The sequence below is a fragment of the Cebus imitator genome, unplaced genomic scaffold, assembly GCF_001604975.1.
Source record: "Cebus imitator isolate Cc_AM_T3 unplaced genomic scaffold, Cebus_imitator-1.0 Scaffold45, whole genome shotgun sequence".
Classification (NCBI taxonomy): Eukaryota; Metazoa; Chordata; class Mammalia; order Primates; family Cebidae; genus Cebus; species Cebus imitator.
This window is the reverse complement of record NW_016107360.1, coordinates 7,357,832-7,375,389: the sequence shown is the minus strand read 5'-3', so window position 1 is coordinate 7,375,389 and position 17,558 is coordinate 7,357,832. Positions and strand designations below refer to the sequence as shown.

The 17,558-nt window shown below is 41.0% G+C and overlaps 1 protein-coding gene across 3 annotated transcripts in view; it reads left to right on the top strand.

The window, feature by feature from the left end:
* The window catches only part of FAM126A (family with sequence similarity 126 member A), a 132,912-nt gene that overhangs the window by 38,748 nt on the left and 76,606 nt on the right, over positions 1-17,558 (top strand). For 2 of the 3 annotated variants that reach the window (XM_017526973.2, XM_017526976.2), the window contains exon 1: positions 13,651-13,919. The exons of the other annotated variant lie outside the window; for it this stretch is intronic. The gene's annotated coding sequence lies outside the window, so the exon portion shown is untranslated. Of the gene's footprint in view, positions 1-13,650; positions 13,920-17,558 lie in introns of those variants that run through there. 3 annotated transcript variants of the gene reach the window in all.

Genomic DNA, 17,558 nt, shown 5'->3' with positions numbered 1-17,558 from the left:
CAGGTGGGGAGCAAACAGCAAGACCTTGTGTGTACTATGATGCTATTATTACTAGTAATAGGTATTCCCAGTGAAATTAAAAATTTATGTGTTCAAGTGTAGTTGGTAGAACCTTTTGATGAATGTTTCTCAACCCTGACTGCACATTGTAATCACCTAGGGAGTGTTAAAAAAATTCTAGTGCCTAGGTTTTATCCCATAGTCTCAAGATCCTTGGTTATTAACCCAGCTCTGGTTGCTAGTAATTAAAAACATTTATCAGTACAGTAACATTAAAATAATTATATATTATATAAATATAGATTATAGACATAAAATAAACATAGACAAAAATTATAGGGAAGTGGCATAATTATAGAGTTGAATTGTTAAGAATGACTACAAATAATGACATTTTGGGATATCTTCTCAATTTTATATTCTTCTTTGCTCATGAAAACACAAGATAAATAGCCATCAGCTTTCCTGGTATTGTATCAGAGAAAGAGAGATCATGAAATGAACTTTTATAATTATGTCTATATTAACCAGAGAAATAATGACATTCATCTTCATGATCTATTACTGCCTCTTAGTTACAATAAAGAACATTTTAAAGGGTTATCCTTTGGGTAAATTATCTGGTGTTAAATACTTTCTCCAAAATGTGACTATAAGAGGTATTGGTCTTGGTATCGGAAAACACAAGACTGTAAATGTCCACTCTGCTTGAAAAACGTTGCAAGAAAGAATACACATTAAATAACTTCAGAAGCCATTTATAGTAAATTTATTCCAAAGTGTCTGTTATTCTTCAAGATGACAAAATTAAATAGCCCACACCAACTATAATATTAAAATCTATATATTTTAGTATTATATTATTAAAATATAATATAGTGTCATGACATAGTTAATGTAATGTTATATTACATTAAAACGTAATATGAGTGCTTTTATAAATTAAAAAACTAGGAGCTTCTTACTTTTCAAGCATTTAAAATGGATGTTTCCTAATTTTCCTGCTTTTCACCATTAGAAATAGTATGATGATAGAGCCATAAAATAAATTATCCTAAAAATCCTTCAAAACCCATGGGTGTGAATCATAAAATATTTATAACACACACCCTTCTGAGCTCATAGGGTAAAATTGTTTCCTCCTTGATGCAACTGCTTTAAAGGGAGCATTCTTTCCTTGGGAACCATGGCCTTTGTTGTTATGCACCAAATAGCTTTCCTGAACTCCATCTGCGGGTGCTGGTGCCCCTCCATCATGAGAGCATTGTCTGTGAAAGTGAAGAGCAGACTCCATATCCCATATGTACTGTTTCATTTTGAGAGTAACACGGGTTAAGAGGGGCTCTTCTGAAATCTGAAAATGGTCTTCTGGATTCAAATGTGGACAATGTGTGTCCCACTTGAAAAAGCCTCTGGGAATTGATGGTTGGGAGAGGGTGGCTGTGAGGAGGCTGAGGGAAGGTAGTAGGGTGTTTTTGTACTAGACAAAGTCATCTGTCTGTATTCTTAGGTCTAGAAAAGTTTTAGCCAAGAAGATTCAGGCAGAATTTTTCCATTCCTAGTAGTACTTAATAAGGTCATTTACAAATGGAAATATTTATTTTGAGAAATAAATAAATGTTCCAAAATATTTCACTCTTGTGCATCGAATAACATTTTCCGTAGGACAATAGGCTGGGGAGGAAATTAACATATACTGAACACCTGTTGTGGTCCACACACCATGTAAAGTCATTTGATTGTGGCATAATCATTTGGTTCTCTTTCAGAAAAGGTACATTACCTGAGGACAGATGGAAGGGGCCAATAACAAAAATTTTGAGCTTTTCTGTTTCCCCTACACCAAAGAACGGGGTGAGTATAGTAACAACATTTGTTGCTGCTTTACTCTGCTTCAGACATTGTGCTAAGTATTTCACGGTGATTTTTGTTTCATTCAATCATTAATTCATTCAACATACATTTTTGGAACACCTAACATTTGCCAGTCTGTTTTGTCAGAATGTTCTATAGAAGGTTTTCTGCTAGAATGTTCATCAGGGTGAAAAAGAAGAGCAGTCTAATTTTGGATTCCAGGGCAAGAGTCGTATTGCTGAGGATGTAGGAGATGAAGAAGATAGGAATCATGTTTCCTTCCTTTTTATTTCCTGAGTTCCTGCTCCCAGCATGATACACTGTGTTTCTCAAAGGGTATTCATTGTAATTTCCACAATATAATGATAATAGATGTTGTTTTAAAATTTTTCATGGCTAAAATTTTGAGGAAGAAACATGGGAGTTCAACCATTAAACAGGATTCTTGCTACAGAAGTTCTCAGTGCCTTTAATAAGCTTTGGGGCACTCCAAGAAGGAGTCACATTTTGCACTATTTCCCAAACTTCTTTTTTTTTTTTTTGAAACGGAGTTTCACTCTTGTTGCCCAGGCTGAAGTGTAATGGTCTGATCTTGGCTCACCGCAACCTCCGCCTCCCAGGTTCAAGCAATTCTCCTACCTCAGCCTCCTGAGTAGCTGGGATTACAGGCATATGGCACCACGCCTGGCTAATTTTTTTTGGTATTTTTAGTAGAGACAGGGTTTCTCCATGTTGGTCAGGCTGGTCTCAAACTCCCGACCTCAGGTGATCCTCCTGCCTCAGCCTCCCAAAGTGCTGGGATTACAGATGTGAGCCACTGCACCCAGCCTCCCAAACTTATCTGACCATAACCTCTGAATCCACCAAGCCCCCACGGGAGGGGCTTACAGTGTTAGGGTTTCATGGTACACACTTTAGGCAAGGGCTGATCCAAGCTATTTTTTGCTCTTAAAAGTTTGTCATTTCTCCTTCCACTTCTAAGCTCTTCCATGCTCTAAAATCTCCAGATTTTGGCTGAGTATGGTGGCTCATGTCTATAATCCCAGCACTTTGGGAGGCCGAGGTGGGTGGACCACAACGTCAAGAGATCGAGACCATCCTGGTCAACATGGTGAAACCCCATCTCTACTAAAATTACAAAAAAAAAATTAGCTGGGCATGGTGGCGCGTGCCAGTAATTCCAGCTACTCAGGAGGCTGAGGCAGGAGAATTGCCTGAACCCAGGAGGCGGAGGTTGCGGTGAGCCGAGATCGTGCCATTGCACTCCAGCCTGGGTAACATGAGTGAAACTCCGTCTCAAAAAAAAAAAAATACAAAAATTAGCTGGGCATGGTGGTACATGCCTGTAGTCCCAGCTACTCGGGAGACTGAGGCAGGAGAATTGCCTGAACCCAGGAGGCAGAGGTTGCAGTGTGCCGAGATCACGTCATTGCACTCCGGCCTGAGTAACAAGAGCGAAACTCCATCTCAAAAAAAACACCAAAAAACAAAAAAAAAACCTAAAACCCTCCAGGTTTTACTCTCCACTACTACAAACTCATCACCTTCCCGCCAACCTTTCACATCTTCAACATATCTAGTTTTCAGACCACACAGGCATTTCACATTTGGGATACCTATAATAGATATTTAGCTATGCTGCAGGATGCAGAGCAACAGAGCAGGGAGAAGAGACTCTCAGGGGCTAGAACAAGTGAGGCTCTCAGGAGGAAACGAAAAATAACCAGGCCTCCTTTGCCTCACTGGATAACAACCCAGTAACAACTTTGGAGAAGCCTCCTATGTTCAATGAACAGAACATTTTACTTTCAGATCAGAGTCTAATCCCTTCATTTTACAGATGAGAAAACTAGAACATATATCTCACAGGAGCTATGTGAGTTTTCTGATCAATCCTGTTTTCTGGTTCAAGGCTCTTTCCACTTTCCCATTCCTCACACTCTGCAATTTTTATAATCTCTCTGGATCTTCTCATTATCTTACTTCACCCTCGAAATTCTACTTGCTCAGATCTCTGGTATCTCCTAGGCAAGGAAAAAGAGGGATGAAGATTTCCTCTGCAGGCACACATACGCTGCGGACACTAGGCTATTCATCTGAATAAAAAAGACATTCTCAGTTTCTGCAAACACAAGGGGCAAATTGCACAAGAACAGAAATAAGCTTATATTAAAGCCTAGCTACATCTCTTTGGCTGAGCTGGATGGATGTGAAGAACTGACTAACCAGAGGAGGTCAACTTGATCCATCCAACTATACCACAGGTATTCTGCGTGTGTCAATCTGAATGGGTAATGGAGGTGGCCAAAATTAGTTTCTACTAGTGTTAGTGATGGCTTGGGGCCACCTGAGGAATGCATGGCACTTAAGGTTTCCATTCTTCAGGGAAACTGGGAATTGGGAATTGGTTGACCTTTCTTTTAGGTGACCTCATACCCAAACCTTCTTCCAAGGTTCCTTCCTCCCCTTCCATCTCTAGGCCCTGGCTTAGTCACTTTCTCTCCTCTTTGAATCAGGCTTCATTGAATGTGGCCCCACATTTCAGACTGTCCTTGGCCTTCTGCTCAGTTGAGTCTTAACTATCCTTTAGGGTTTCCCTTTCAGTGAGATTTCTGCAGGGGATCTGGTGTCTAACTGTTCAGGGTGGCTACTTAGTGTGCAATATGTTACCCTTCCCAAGTACTTTCCCCGTTTCCTCATTCTTGGCTACTCTCTCCACATTTACAGTATCTCAATGTGATAAATAGACCCCGCGATGGAATGTTCATATACTCCAGTCAGCCTGTAACACAGGCAGCAGAGGAACACCCACCTAGCATCCCCTCTTGGTTAAGATGCACAGGAAGGCAATTGAGAGCCTCTTTTTCTAAAACAGAAATAGCTTCCCATCAGCAACTGTTGCCATCTTTGGAAAAAACTCTGCCAGATGGGATTTGAGGTTAAGTAAACCTATCTGTCCCTCAATAAATATCATGTTACCAGAGGTTCATCCTCATTTTCAGAGAACCTGTTCTTTCTATGAAATATTTGGAGAAAGATCTTTCTGGGAGATTTTTATTTCATAATGTCATCAAACAACTGTTATTGTTCTCTTTTCTCTTGTTTATAAGGACTAGTGTTATCTGTAGCAGTATTAATCATTATCCTATTTTATGGTTGATAGGTTAAATTATGTAGTTGTAGAAACTGTCATCAACTATTCTTAAGCCGGAAATCTTGAAAATCCAGCTGGTTTTCATTCTCTACACTCAACCCCAATCCCACCCTCTGCCTTCAGCCCTGCTGGGAAGTTCTTTTCCCAGAAGTGCTCTCTTCACAATGTCAGTGATAATATATCCTACAGCAAAACCAGCAGGACAGACTGGAAACCACTTAGTCCAGAAGAGAACTCTCTCACCATCACTTTCAGGCCAAGCACATGGAAGCATCAAGCATATGTAGACTATGACTCACAGTAGGGAGCTAATAAATGGTTGTCAGTTTTAAATCTCAGTACGACCGAGGAATGATTTACAATGAAACAGACATGCAGAGTTGCTTTAACATTTCAGAGCATGAAAAATTCTGTGTGAGTCATCAGGGAAATGCAAATTAAAGCCACAATGAGATAGCTCTACACACCCACCAGAATAGCTAGAATTTAAAAGACTGATAATACAAATATTGGCAAGGATGTGGAGCAACTGGAACTCTCATACTCCACTGGTGGGTGTGTAAGTGATACAATTACTTTGGAAAGTCATTTGGCAGTACTATATAAAGGAGAGCATATGTCTACCTTCTTTCCAACAACACCCCTCCTGGATATATACCACAGAAGAGTATGTAGATGTGCACCAAGAGGCATGTACAAGAATACTCCAAATGGCTTTCTTTTTAATAGTCCCAACTGAAAGCAACCCAAATATCCATCAATTGTAGGATTGTCAAATAAATCATGGCATATTCATACAGTAGAATACCTTAAAGTAATGAAAATAAACAAACTACAATTGTAATAAGAGATATAGATGGACTCCACAAACACAATATTGATAGAAAAAAGCTAGACACTACAATACCACTGATTTGATAATGGAAACGGGAAAAACAAAAAAAAAGAAAAAAGCCAGACACACAAGCATACATCCCATATGATTCCACTTATATGAAATTTAGCAGGCATAGATAAACTAAAGCATGAGTCAAGACAGATGTTGTATTTGAGAATAAGAGACAGCGTGATGATTGTGAGTAGATCCAAGGGGGCTTCTGGATTGCATCGATATTTTTTTTCTTGACCTGGTCACAGCGTTTGCCTGTAAAAATCCATTGAGCTAATCATATTTCTTGTCTCTACTTTCCTATAGAAAAGTATAGGTATATTCTACTACAATTTTTTTTTTTTTTTTTTTACAAAAGTTCCAGTTGCAGAGCTTGTAGGACTGATCCAGGTCAACATAGCCTGCCCTCTTTGACCCTTTGGACTAATCTTATTTCCTTCAACAGTTGCCTTGATTCTTCTCAGTCCTGGTTGTGCCTTCATGTTCATGGTCTCCAGAGCTTGAGTCCTCCTTGGATACTGATCCAGGCTCAGATATCTACATTTCCTCCCACTGCCCATCCCATTTTCTTTCTTAAAGTTCCACACTTTCTTAGGGATGTAGCCAATTAATCTTAGCTAAATTGTTGGTGACTAATGTGGCTTCTCCTCCTGGTGTAATTCAACTTCAAAAAATGCCCTCAAGAGCGACTTTAAGGGTATTATGGTCCAACCCACAGGAGTAGAGGTTTTTTGGATGATGCCCTTTCGGTGACACAGGGTGGCTGGCCTTGGACATGTCTGTGCTGAGGACTTGCTTCAGGTAAGCAGAAAAGATGAGAGAATGTGTGTTTTGCCTCTGCCAGCAAAACAGCGATTTTGATGAGGGGCTGGGTTACTTCCACATCGTGATAGAGGAAATGGAAGCCACACTTGTTTTTATTGAATGTTGGTGATGTACTTTCTTGCTATTTTTTTTTTTTTTTGGCCTAAGTATCAGGGTGTGGTTCTGATGACTAAGTAGATGAGAACAAAATTGAAAAAATGAAAGTATTATTCATATATTGGACTCCCTTAGCACAGAGCTACAAACCAGTGAGAGCCAGCTAGCAAAACTCTTTGGGGGTATGCCTCATCCCTCTCCTTGCAGCTGGGCCCTGAGTTCCCAAACTCACCCTCCCTTGTTCCAGTGCTTGTGCTTGTTGAATTGCTTTGTGGGAACCAATTAGCAAAGAATCCAAGGAAATGTGTGCCTTGATTGCTGCCTCTGCTCTCTGGGTGAGGGGTTAACACTTGGGAAATGATTTTGGAAAGATAAAAGGTGATGCACAATGAAGTGTTAAACTAAATACACTTGAAATTCGTTGCATCTAATGAAGGCAGCCAGTGGTCAGAAAGGGGAGAAGTCACATTTTCCATATGCTTGGGGACAGGTGTGCAAACCTGAGAAAGATTCAAACCCAACCAATGTGAGAAGGAGGAGGAAAATGACCATCTTTACATGTGCTCTTTTAACCTGTGTTTTTGAAGCTCCTCCGTGGGCCAAGCACTATACTATTGCAGGGGGTCTAAAGAGGACAAATCAAGTTCACCTTCTTCTTGGGAAGTCAGTTTATCACATTTACCCTCATATTTTCCCTGTCTTATTTTCTGTTCTCTGGGCCACCATTTGTCAGAGAAAATCTGTATACAAGTTCATGCTTCTATACTAAATACTCATTAGCAAGGTCTTTTGCTTGTCAGCAATAACCAGAGCTTCTCTGTGGAACTTATGAGAACATTTTAAAGAATTTTGAATAATGCATTAGCTAAAAGTGAAAGGAAGGGTGTTTAACTGAGATTCAGTTAGGCAGAATTAACAAGAAGCAAGGTATAGTCTGCTGTCTCTTCATCTTAAGAAATAATGTGCAATTCTGCTTTTTTAAAAAAAATAAAAATAAAACCAACATTTGTTTATTGTGGAACATTTGGTAATTTTAAAACATGTAAAAAGAAGAAGATAAAATTCATCCATGACTTCTTCGTGCTTAAATACTGCTGATATATCCTCCTGCCATGAACATTTGCCAGATAGTGACCGTGTCATATGCTATGCAGTTTGTAACCATCTGTTTCATCTAACGTGATGAAACAAATGTCTTTTTCCCATGCCATCAAATATTTTTCAGAAACATGATTTATAAAAGCTGCATAATAATTCTATCCCAATAGTAATTCTTCTAGAAGACATTGGTTAATAAAATGCCTTAGGAGACACACGTGGATATTTGTCATTTCCAATCACATGAGGGTAGTAGTTAGTTGTTATGTTTTCCACCGCTATCTACGACTTGCTCATAAATATGAACCAGGTTGGTGCAGCTATTAAAAGACAAGAGAAAAAATACTTCATTTCCCCTTAAATATAAAATTATAAAGTTTTAATTTATATCTTCTTTTTTAAGATGTGAAGGATGTTTTCTTCTTTTAAGAGATGTTATTCCTAGAAAAATCTGTTACCAATCTTGAAGGATAAATTTCTCTTCACAAAATGCAGTTGATCCAGCTTCTCTCAATGCATGATTCTGGAAATCTATGTATTGGTTTACACAGGGGTGAAAGATATGATTCACTTAGAATAGGTGATGGAGATGGGAATTTTGGGAGCTCTGGGAACAGCTGCACTTGGACCTCACAGATGTTGAATGCAAACATTAGAAACTGGAGCGATTCAGTGCAGCTGCAGGAAATGGATTACCTCATTGTCCTTTCAACAACAGGACTTCATTGACCCCATTTTTGTTACCGTGACTCATTCCACTGTCTCTACTTCTGCTGCTCCTTTGCTACCAATTACTTAATCATCTACTTTATACGTCTTGTTGCTACCTAATGGCTTCAGTTTACTGAAAACTTGCCTTTTTATGGCTTCTCAGAGCTTCTTTCTGCTGACTGATTTTTTAGCTTTTGCTTCCACCACATGATTTTCTGTTCCCATTTCCAGCTCAAATTCTTGAAGGAGAATGGGTGTTCATGTCAGGTCATCTCTGAAGATTGGCTGCCCTTGGGTTATACAGTTCTTGAAGAGGGTTATATGGTTTAGATCATGGCTCAGTGGGACATTGGCTGGGGTAGTTCCCTTAAAAAGGGAATCTGATATAGCAAGCCCTTGAATGGCCTCTCAGGCATAGTTTTTTTGTTTTGATTTCATTTCTTTGGTGTTTTTTTCTTAAAGTATGTTTAATATACCACAAAAGCAACATTTTGACATAATTTTCCTTTTTCTTTTTTTTCTTTTTCTTTTTTGAGACAGAGCCTTGCTTTGTTGCCCAGACTGGAGTGCAGTGGCAAAATCTTGGCTCACTGCAACCTCTGCTTCCCGGGTTCAAGCGATTCCCCTGCCTCAGCCTCCCAAGTAGCTGAGATTACAGGTGCATGCCACCATACCTGGCTAATTTTTGGTATTTTTAGTAGAGATGGGGTTTCACCATGTCAGCCAGGATGGTCTCAATCTCCTGACCTTGTGATCTGCCAGCCTCAGCCTCCCAAGGTGCTGGCATTACAGATGTGAACCACCGTGTCAGCCAATTTTTATTTTTTTTAAAACAAAATTATTTTTAATTTAAAATAGTCATGTTATCTATTTTAACATGTTATCTATTTTTACTACAGTTGTTGTCCAATTGACTTTAATAGAAATATATAATACTTGAACTAGGTCAGGTGCGGTGGCTCATGCCTATAATGCCAGCACTTTGGGAGGCCAAAATGGGCAGATCACTTGAGGCCAAGTGTTCGAGACAAGCTTGGACAACATGGTAAAACCCTATTTCTACCTAAAAATACCAAAATTAGTCAGGTGTGGTGGCGCACGCCAGTAGCCCTAGCAAGTCAGGAGGCTGAGGCACAAGAATCGCTTGAACCCAGGAGGTGGAGGCTGTAGTGAGCTGAGATGGTGCCACTGCCTGGGAATGAGACCCTGTCTCAGAAAAAAAAAAAGGGGGGAAAAATACCTGAACTGAATTTTTCTTACAGTTCCTGAAATTTAACGTCATAGGGACAATGTTTATGTTTATAATGTTCAACTGGCACTTTTATACAGTTATTTGCAAGAAGGTAAATACATTCTAATAGTTTAGGATTATGCATGTGGATATCAGAGACTAGCGAAGATGAGTAGGAAAGATCTGGAATATGTTGACTTTTATAAAGTAGGTTAAAAGCATTTTCCTTTTGAAACAGAATGTTCTCTTAGGCATTTTTTTGGTGCTTTGCTATTAAAATATAAATGGTTATGTGTAAAACTTAACTGCAGTAACTGCAGACTGTTATTGTTAGAAATTATTTTTGTATGCACAAATTGTGATGGAAAGAAGAGTAGACTGCAAACATAAATTTGTGCTTTGGTTTTACTTTTAGAAGGAAGACAACTTAAATTGCCTTCTATACCATCTTACCACTGCAAAATGGGAAGTGAAGTCAGGCAGTAAACTGCTTCCTGTCTTCTTGGAGGAAGGAAACAAATTATATATAAATATACCTAGCCAAATGTCAGTTTCTTTCCACTCAATCTATCCTATGCACAGCCCTGATTTGGCATTAGTAAAATGTTATATCATTCCCCTGTTCTCAACCTTGAGTGCGTATTAGAACCACTTGGGAAGTTTTTAAAAATCCGATATCCAACCTCACCCCCCAATTTTTTGATTTACTTAGTGTGGGGTGTGGTTTGAGTACTAATAATTTTGAAAGGCATCCTAAATGAGTCTAATGAGCAGACAGGAAGCCACAGGCAAAAGGAGAAAATCTGAACAACTGAGCTTGCCTTCAAGGTTCTCTGTTATCTGTCTGCAACCTAGCTTGCCAGGCTTGGCTGACCCAAATTGCCTCCCATGCCCTCTCAGCATTGCTTGTGCTTCCCCTCTTGTGTTATTTCTCCAGGCATTCTATGAGTTACTTCCTTGCACATTTTATCTGATTCAAATTCCTCCCCATTTTTGTAGACCCAACCCACTTTACCTCCTTCATGAAGCTTTCCCTGACTCGTCTTGACTGCAATGCCTGCAACCTCCTCTGAAAACACACAGTGGTTATTGCCTAGAAAATCATTTGAACAATGAATCAATTATGTTCTGCCTTACATAATCTCTCCTGCATTAATTACTTTAATCTTTGCTTAACTTTTCATCTGTTTGTTATCCAGCTACCTATACTGTAAGCAAGCATCTAGCACTCATCTACATCCTTGACAAGCCATGTGCCTTGTACAGTACAGGAAGTCAGTAATATCTACCCCTGACTTCCACCCCAAATATCTTCCATCCTGACTTCCACAGGTTTGATTCAAGATTCTCTCCTGGAATCTTTTCCTGGTCTTGGCTGGACTTCCTGCCATCAGACACTTTGGCTCTTCAAATCAGGCCAACACTTCACTGGCACACATGGCCAATGGCCAGTAAAACTGATGGTGTGTGTGTGTGTGCATGCACGCACATATGCACACATGTGCACTCTCTTGCCCACTCTTATTTCTATCTTATGATCTAGCTGACTGGCTTTATTTCCTTCCTTGGTCCCTCACTCTCCTATTCAATGGGACTTGACAGCAGAATTTAACTTTTTGACTGCTTATGTTCTCTAAGATGAATAACATGCTGCCTGGATCTTCCTGTTCCTATTCCTTTGAGTAAACACGTGTCCCAAACAGGCTCTGGCCAAGGGGACCTAAATTATGTCAATCCTCCCCCAGTACCCTGGTCTGATCTGTCAAGAGTTTCCTCAAAGAGAACATATATTCCATCCTGTTTCTATTTATTTTTTTTGGATTCCACCATTTAAAAGAAACCTGATTGCATTGTCCACATGATTAAAAGCTGCTGTTGGTTCCTTGTTGCCTTTAGAAAAAAATCTAAACCTTAGCTATCCAATATGGGGGCTGTTAAAATTCAATTTAAAAATTAATGCTTGTAATCCCACCACTTTGGGAGACTGAGGTGGGTGAATCACCTGAGGTCAGGAGTTCGAGACCAGCCTGGCCAATATGGTAAAACCCTGTCTCTACTAAAAATACAAAAAGTAGCCAAGTGTGGTGGTGGGTGCCTGTAACCCCAGCTGCTGGGGAGGCTGAGGCAGGAGAGTTGCTTGAACCTAGGAGGTGGCAGTTGCAGTGAGCTGAGATCCCACCACTGCACTCCAGCCTGGGTGACAGAGGGAGCCTCTGCCTCAAAAAAAGAAAAAAAAAATTTAAATTAAAAATTGAGTTACAGTCAGGTATGGTAGTTCATGCCTGTAATCCTAGCACTTTGGGAGGCTGAGGTGGGAGGATCGCTTGAGTGAGTAATATACCCCAGTCTGGGTAACAGAGTGAGACCTTGTCTCAAAAATAAATAGAGTTCCTCACTCACACCATGTTTCAAGTACTTGATAGCCACATGTGGCTAATAGCTACTATTTTGAACAACACAAATATAGAACATTTTCATCATTGCAGAAAGCTCTGCTGGATGTTGCTGGTCTGAATATCTTAGTGTAGCTTGTGAGGTCTTTTACAATCTCACCTCAGTCTTTTGCTCTAGCCTAAAGATTGCTCTAGCCAACAGCTCTGGCTGTTCTTCATCTTTTAACCCCATTTTCTTTCTCAATGTTCTGAAACAGCTCTGTGCCCTTTCACAGTTCTATGCCTTTGAACATGATGTCCTTTCTGAAATGCCCTTTGACTTTCTTCTCTGGCAAACTCCTATTTACCTTTTAAGATCCAACTCAAACATCACCTTCCTTGTGAAGTTTGCTGACTTTCCTAAACAGTCATTTCTTGTCCTCTGTTTCCATTGCTCATTGAACCAATCTCTATTGTCCTTATCACTGTAGTTTATTATTGTTTACTTATAACTCTGATCCTCTCTTTGGAGGGGGGATTCTGTCTGTTTTAGCAATCTGCCCTAATAATTACCTGACATTGTTTGCTTTTTTGATATCAAGTAATGTATTTTCTTATTTGTGTGCTTGTTATTTATGAATTCAGCATGTTTGAAAAGTACACTTAGTGTTTCTGGAGAAATTCTGCCTATTTCTAGTGTAAAGCTAGAATGACTTCCTGTCTTCCAGGGTGGAGGTCGGTTTTCCTTCTAATTAATCCTGACCAGACTTGAGAAGGATGTGGTAGGAGGAGTTTACAAGGTCAAAAACAGCAGGACTGCCTGCAGGAGCAGGTTCAGGTGTTCTCAGGTTCCAGTTCTTATACAAAATATTTACTATATGTTCAGAGAAAAAGTAGACAGGAATGATGGAAAAAATAAAAACCCCTATGGAAAGAAAACTGGAGAATCGTATTTGACTATTTCCAGGCTAAGCCCAAAAGCAATGATGTAGTGAGGAGGAAGTTTTTATTTCCATTTTGCAAAAAAGTAAATTTTTTTCCTCCTCGGATTTGATAAGAGTTTGATAAATTCTTGTGAATTTAATTACTGGGAAGTAAATCCTACTGACTAGTAAATTATCAATTTGTTTCTCTTTTCTCATAAAAAACAAATTGATACACTTCACATCACCCGGTAAGGCTTATTTTTTCTGAGAAGGCCATAAGCCCTAACAGCTCAAAATCTAAGAGACCTTTACTGATTGCCATCGCCTAGCGGCCACTGCAAATCTTACAGTCAATCATCTTCCCTCCGGCGCTCCGATCACGCCCATTGCTCAGACCACGCCCACCCAGGGCGCCTCATGGCTCCGCCCCAGGCGCAGCAGAAGACTCTCATTGGTGGAGAAGTTGTTCTGATCCCGCCCCGGAGGACGGCGATAGGCTGAACGGGCCTGGGGCGGTGGTGGTTGGCTGCCTGAGGACGGGTCCCTGGTGGTGCCTGTCAAGAGAGGCTGGCGGCAGTGGCGGCACTCCAGGCAGGGTTGTCAGTCAGTGAGAGGAGGGGGAAGATGGCTCGCCCGGACCCGTTCTGCTAAGAAGGGGAGCAGGTGGTGCTGCTACTCGGGAGGAAGCAGAGCAGCCGCCGTCGCTGTGGCTGGGAGCCTCACGAGTCGAGGTCCTGCGGGTGGAGGTCCAGCAGCCGCTCTGGTGAGTCCATATGAGAGACCCACGCCGGGCCCCCAGGGCGGCCGGGGACCGACAACTTTTTTGTCAGGGAGGAGCCGGGGCGAGGCGGCGGCGAGGAGAGGACCGGGACTTTGTCCCCGGGGCGGCGGCTTCACTGGGGGTAACGGCTCCCGCACGAGGCACCGCGGGTGGGCGCGAGGCGGCGCTGGGTGCGGGGGGCGTCGTATGGGAGGGTGGGCTGCGGCCGGCGGCTGCTTGCCCTGAAGTTGGGCTCAGCCCGCCGGCTGCCCGGAGGGCGGCAGCTTTGTGCGCGCGCCTCGGGTCTCTCTTTCCCGGCGAGGAGCGGTCCAGCCTCCTGGCGTGACCCGGGTGCCGCCGCCTCGGCCCCACTGGCCGTACCTCTGCGGGGTGGGCCTGGGGCGGGAGCCTCCTGTCCCCTCCCCGCCGCCGCGGATGCTCCGGCCTCTGCCTCCGCTCCCACCCGCCCTCTCTGCTCCAGCGAGGCAGCCGTTGTCCGTCCAGTCTTGTGGCCACAGTGGTCACTGTGGATCCCCCGCCCCCGCCCCTTGGAGAGCAGTGTTGGCCTGAGTCTTTGGTCCCCCGCAGGGCGGAGAGGTTCAGAAAGCAGCTACGTTTCCTTCCTTGGTTACTACGCTGAAGATCTCTTCTTGAGCCCTCGCCCCTTCTTTCTATGAGTGTTCCTCTCCCGAGGCTCATTTTAACAAACTAGGGAATCCTCCGGGGTTTGGCTGAAAATTGTTGCATTAAAACACGCCAAGTTTGTACGCTTCAGCGAAATTGGGTGTCCGCCTGTCAGTTTGCACATGTGTGCTTTGTGCCTTGGGAGTTGAGACGTTCCTGAAAGATTTTAATTTTGCCCAAGTGGTTTAGTACTACACAAAAAATGCTCTCTGAGAAATACACTATCACAAGCCTGGCAGCCGCGGCGCTCTTCAAACAGGGGGAGTTTGTTCCACTGTCACCTACCCCTTACCTTAGAGACTGCACTACCAGCCATAGAGCCAAGCTGCCCTTTTGCAAATTATTTACCCTTGGGTCACACAATTTTTGGAGCAGGTGGGCCACCTCTTTGGTTCATGTAACACTTTATAGCTTGAGATTTTCAGCTTTTAAATCTTATTGGCATAAAGTCAGAAAGATTGGTATAACCTTGAGCCAATGTAGTAGTACTGGGAGGCTCGTTTTCCGTGAGAACATTCTACTGCTAACATCCACAGGCACCCCACCTCCCCCGATATTTCTCATTTTTTTTCTTTAGGTGAATACATTTTAAGGTTTACAGGATGAATAGTAGTGTAAATCACCACATTTTTGAAGTGCAGGCAAAGGCAAGGAAGGAAAAACATTTGAGATCTGCTTGGCCAATAATAGCTTCAAAATCAGCTATTGAAATGATCAGTTCAATCAAAGTGGTAAGGGGAAAAGCATCACATATTTAGGAAACAAATTCTGGATTTGACTCGTTTATCCTTATTCGATTTATTGAAATTACCAGAGTGATTAGAAGGATTAGAAACCTTCTTAGTCATCGGCATTAGCACTACCTGGATACAGATACCCGATGAGGCATTAGCTGGGTCAGCGTTTATCCTTGCTCTGCTTCCTTTCTTTGTTGTATTTCTGTTTTATGAAATTTGCTCTGAGTTGTATTTTTTAGACTGGTGTCTTTTGCACAATGAGTTTAGATATATGGACTGTTTTGTTCCTAATATTTATTTTATAATGGATCTTAAGAATTTTTTAAAAATCTTAGTATTCAAGATCTATTTTGGGATATCGAGTTTGTATTTTATAAATAATTGAAATTATGTCAAACATAAATTTATTTTTCCACTCTTCCAGGCTGAGTAGGTACTAGGGATACAGAAATAAATGTCATAGCTCTTGTCTTCAAAGAATTTAGTATCTAATGTACAAAATGCTAGTCACATTACAGTAAAGTAACAATTATAATATTATGTAGTCAGTGGGAATAGAGATATGCCTAGTGTAGTAGGAGAGTTTAGAGTAGGAGATGGTTAACTTGCCTTGAGTGTGGGTGGAGTTCGCAGCACACAGCCAGGTTGAGAAGGATGATATAATTTTGCCAACTGCAGGAGGTAGGTAACTTCTCAAGAGGAGGATATAATAAATGAGGAAGCAAGGAGGCCTGAGAAACTGTGGCAATTTAAATAAGTCATTGACAATGACAAGTCAGTGTCAATAGACATTGACAGTTGACAAAGTCAATAACATTGACATTGATATGGCTTGAATGCAGGGGTCAGTAGGGAAATGCTGCCAGATGAAGACAGTGAGGGTGGTAGAGGGCCAGATCAGGAGATGATATCTTTAGCTAAAGGGATTGGATTGAAGGTGATAGATGAGAAGCCATTTATTGGATTTGTATTTTAGACCTTTGCTGTGGCAGAATGAGGGAGAAACTGACAAGTTTTAATCACCTATGAGAGGAAAGGAGAACCCAGGACTCTGAGGGTTTGACTTGGGGTTCTGTTGATTAGAAATGAGGAACACATAAATGGAAGGAAGATGATAAATTCTGTTTCGGCTGTTTTGAATTTGAGGAAGCAGTGGAACTTCAGGTGAAGATGTAGATAGATGTTTGTATCTATAGATGTGAAAGTCAGGATTAGAGAGAAGATTGGGGGTTGAACTGAACCATATTGATTTGGCTATGTTGAAATGACTCAGGGAAAGCCTTTAGCATGATGAGAGTGGCAACCAGAGAACAGAATAAATAGCAGAAGTAGGGAGAATAATAGTCTGAAAGAGGTAGAGGAATAGTAGTTAGAAAGGCAGGTGGACCATCAGGAAAGATGCCAAAGAGAGATTTTCAAATGGAGGAGAACCAGGTTAACACCTTTGAATGCTGTAAGGAGGTATCAAATTAGGAGAGGGCCCCAGTGACCACTTTGTCAGGAGTCCATAGGTAACTTTAACAAGAACAGTTTAAACTGAGTGGTGGTTCAGGAACCGGTCTTCAGAAGATTGAGAAAGAATCAATGTGATAAAGTAGACATGCTTGAGTGAGGCTTTTCAAGAAAACTGAAATAAAGAAGGTAGAAAATGATAGCTATATTGAGCAATGGTTCTTAACCTTGGCTATTCATTTACAATAATGTAATAATAGTTTACAATAATCTCAGGAGCTTTAAATAATTTTCTTTTGCAGAGGGAACCCTATACCAATTTGGTGGGGGTGGGGTTTGAACTCAGATATCAATATTTATCTCAACAGCTTTTCTATTGAAATGTAATTGACATATAATACACTACATATAAAGTGTACAATTTGATATATGTTTATACCTATAAAATCATCACCATAATCAAAATAATATTCATCACTTCCAAAAGTTTCTTGTGTTCCTTTATAATCTTTTCCTCTTGTCCCCGGGAAACTACTATTTACTTTCTGTAACTATTGATTACTTGCATTGATACTTTTTTTTATAGTTCCTGAAGTAATTCCAGTGTGCAGGCATGGTTGAAAACCACTGCAGAGGTATATAGTTTGAAGGACTGTTCTGTTTGTTTGTTTACATGCATAAGGAAAGTGAGAGTAGAGACAAGTAGGAAGAGATTCTTTTTTTTTTTTTAGTAGAGACAAGTAGGAAGAGATTCTTTTTTTTTTTTTTT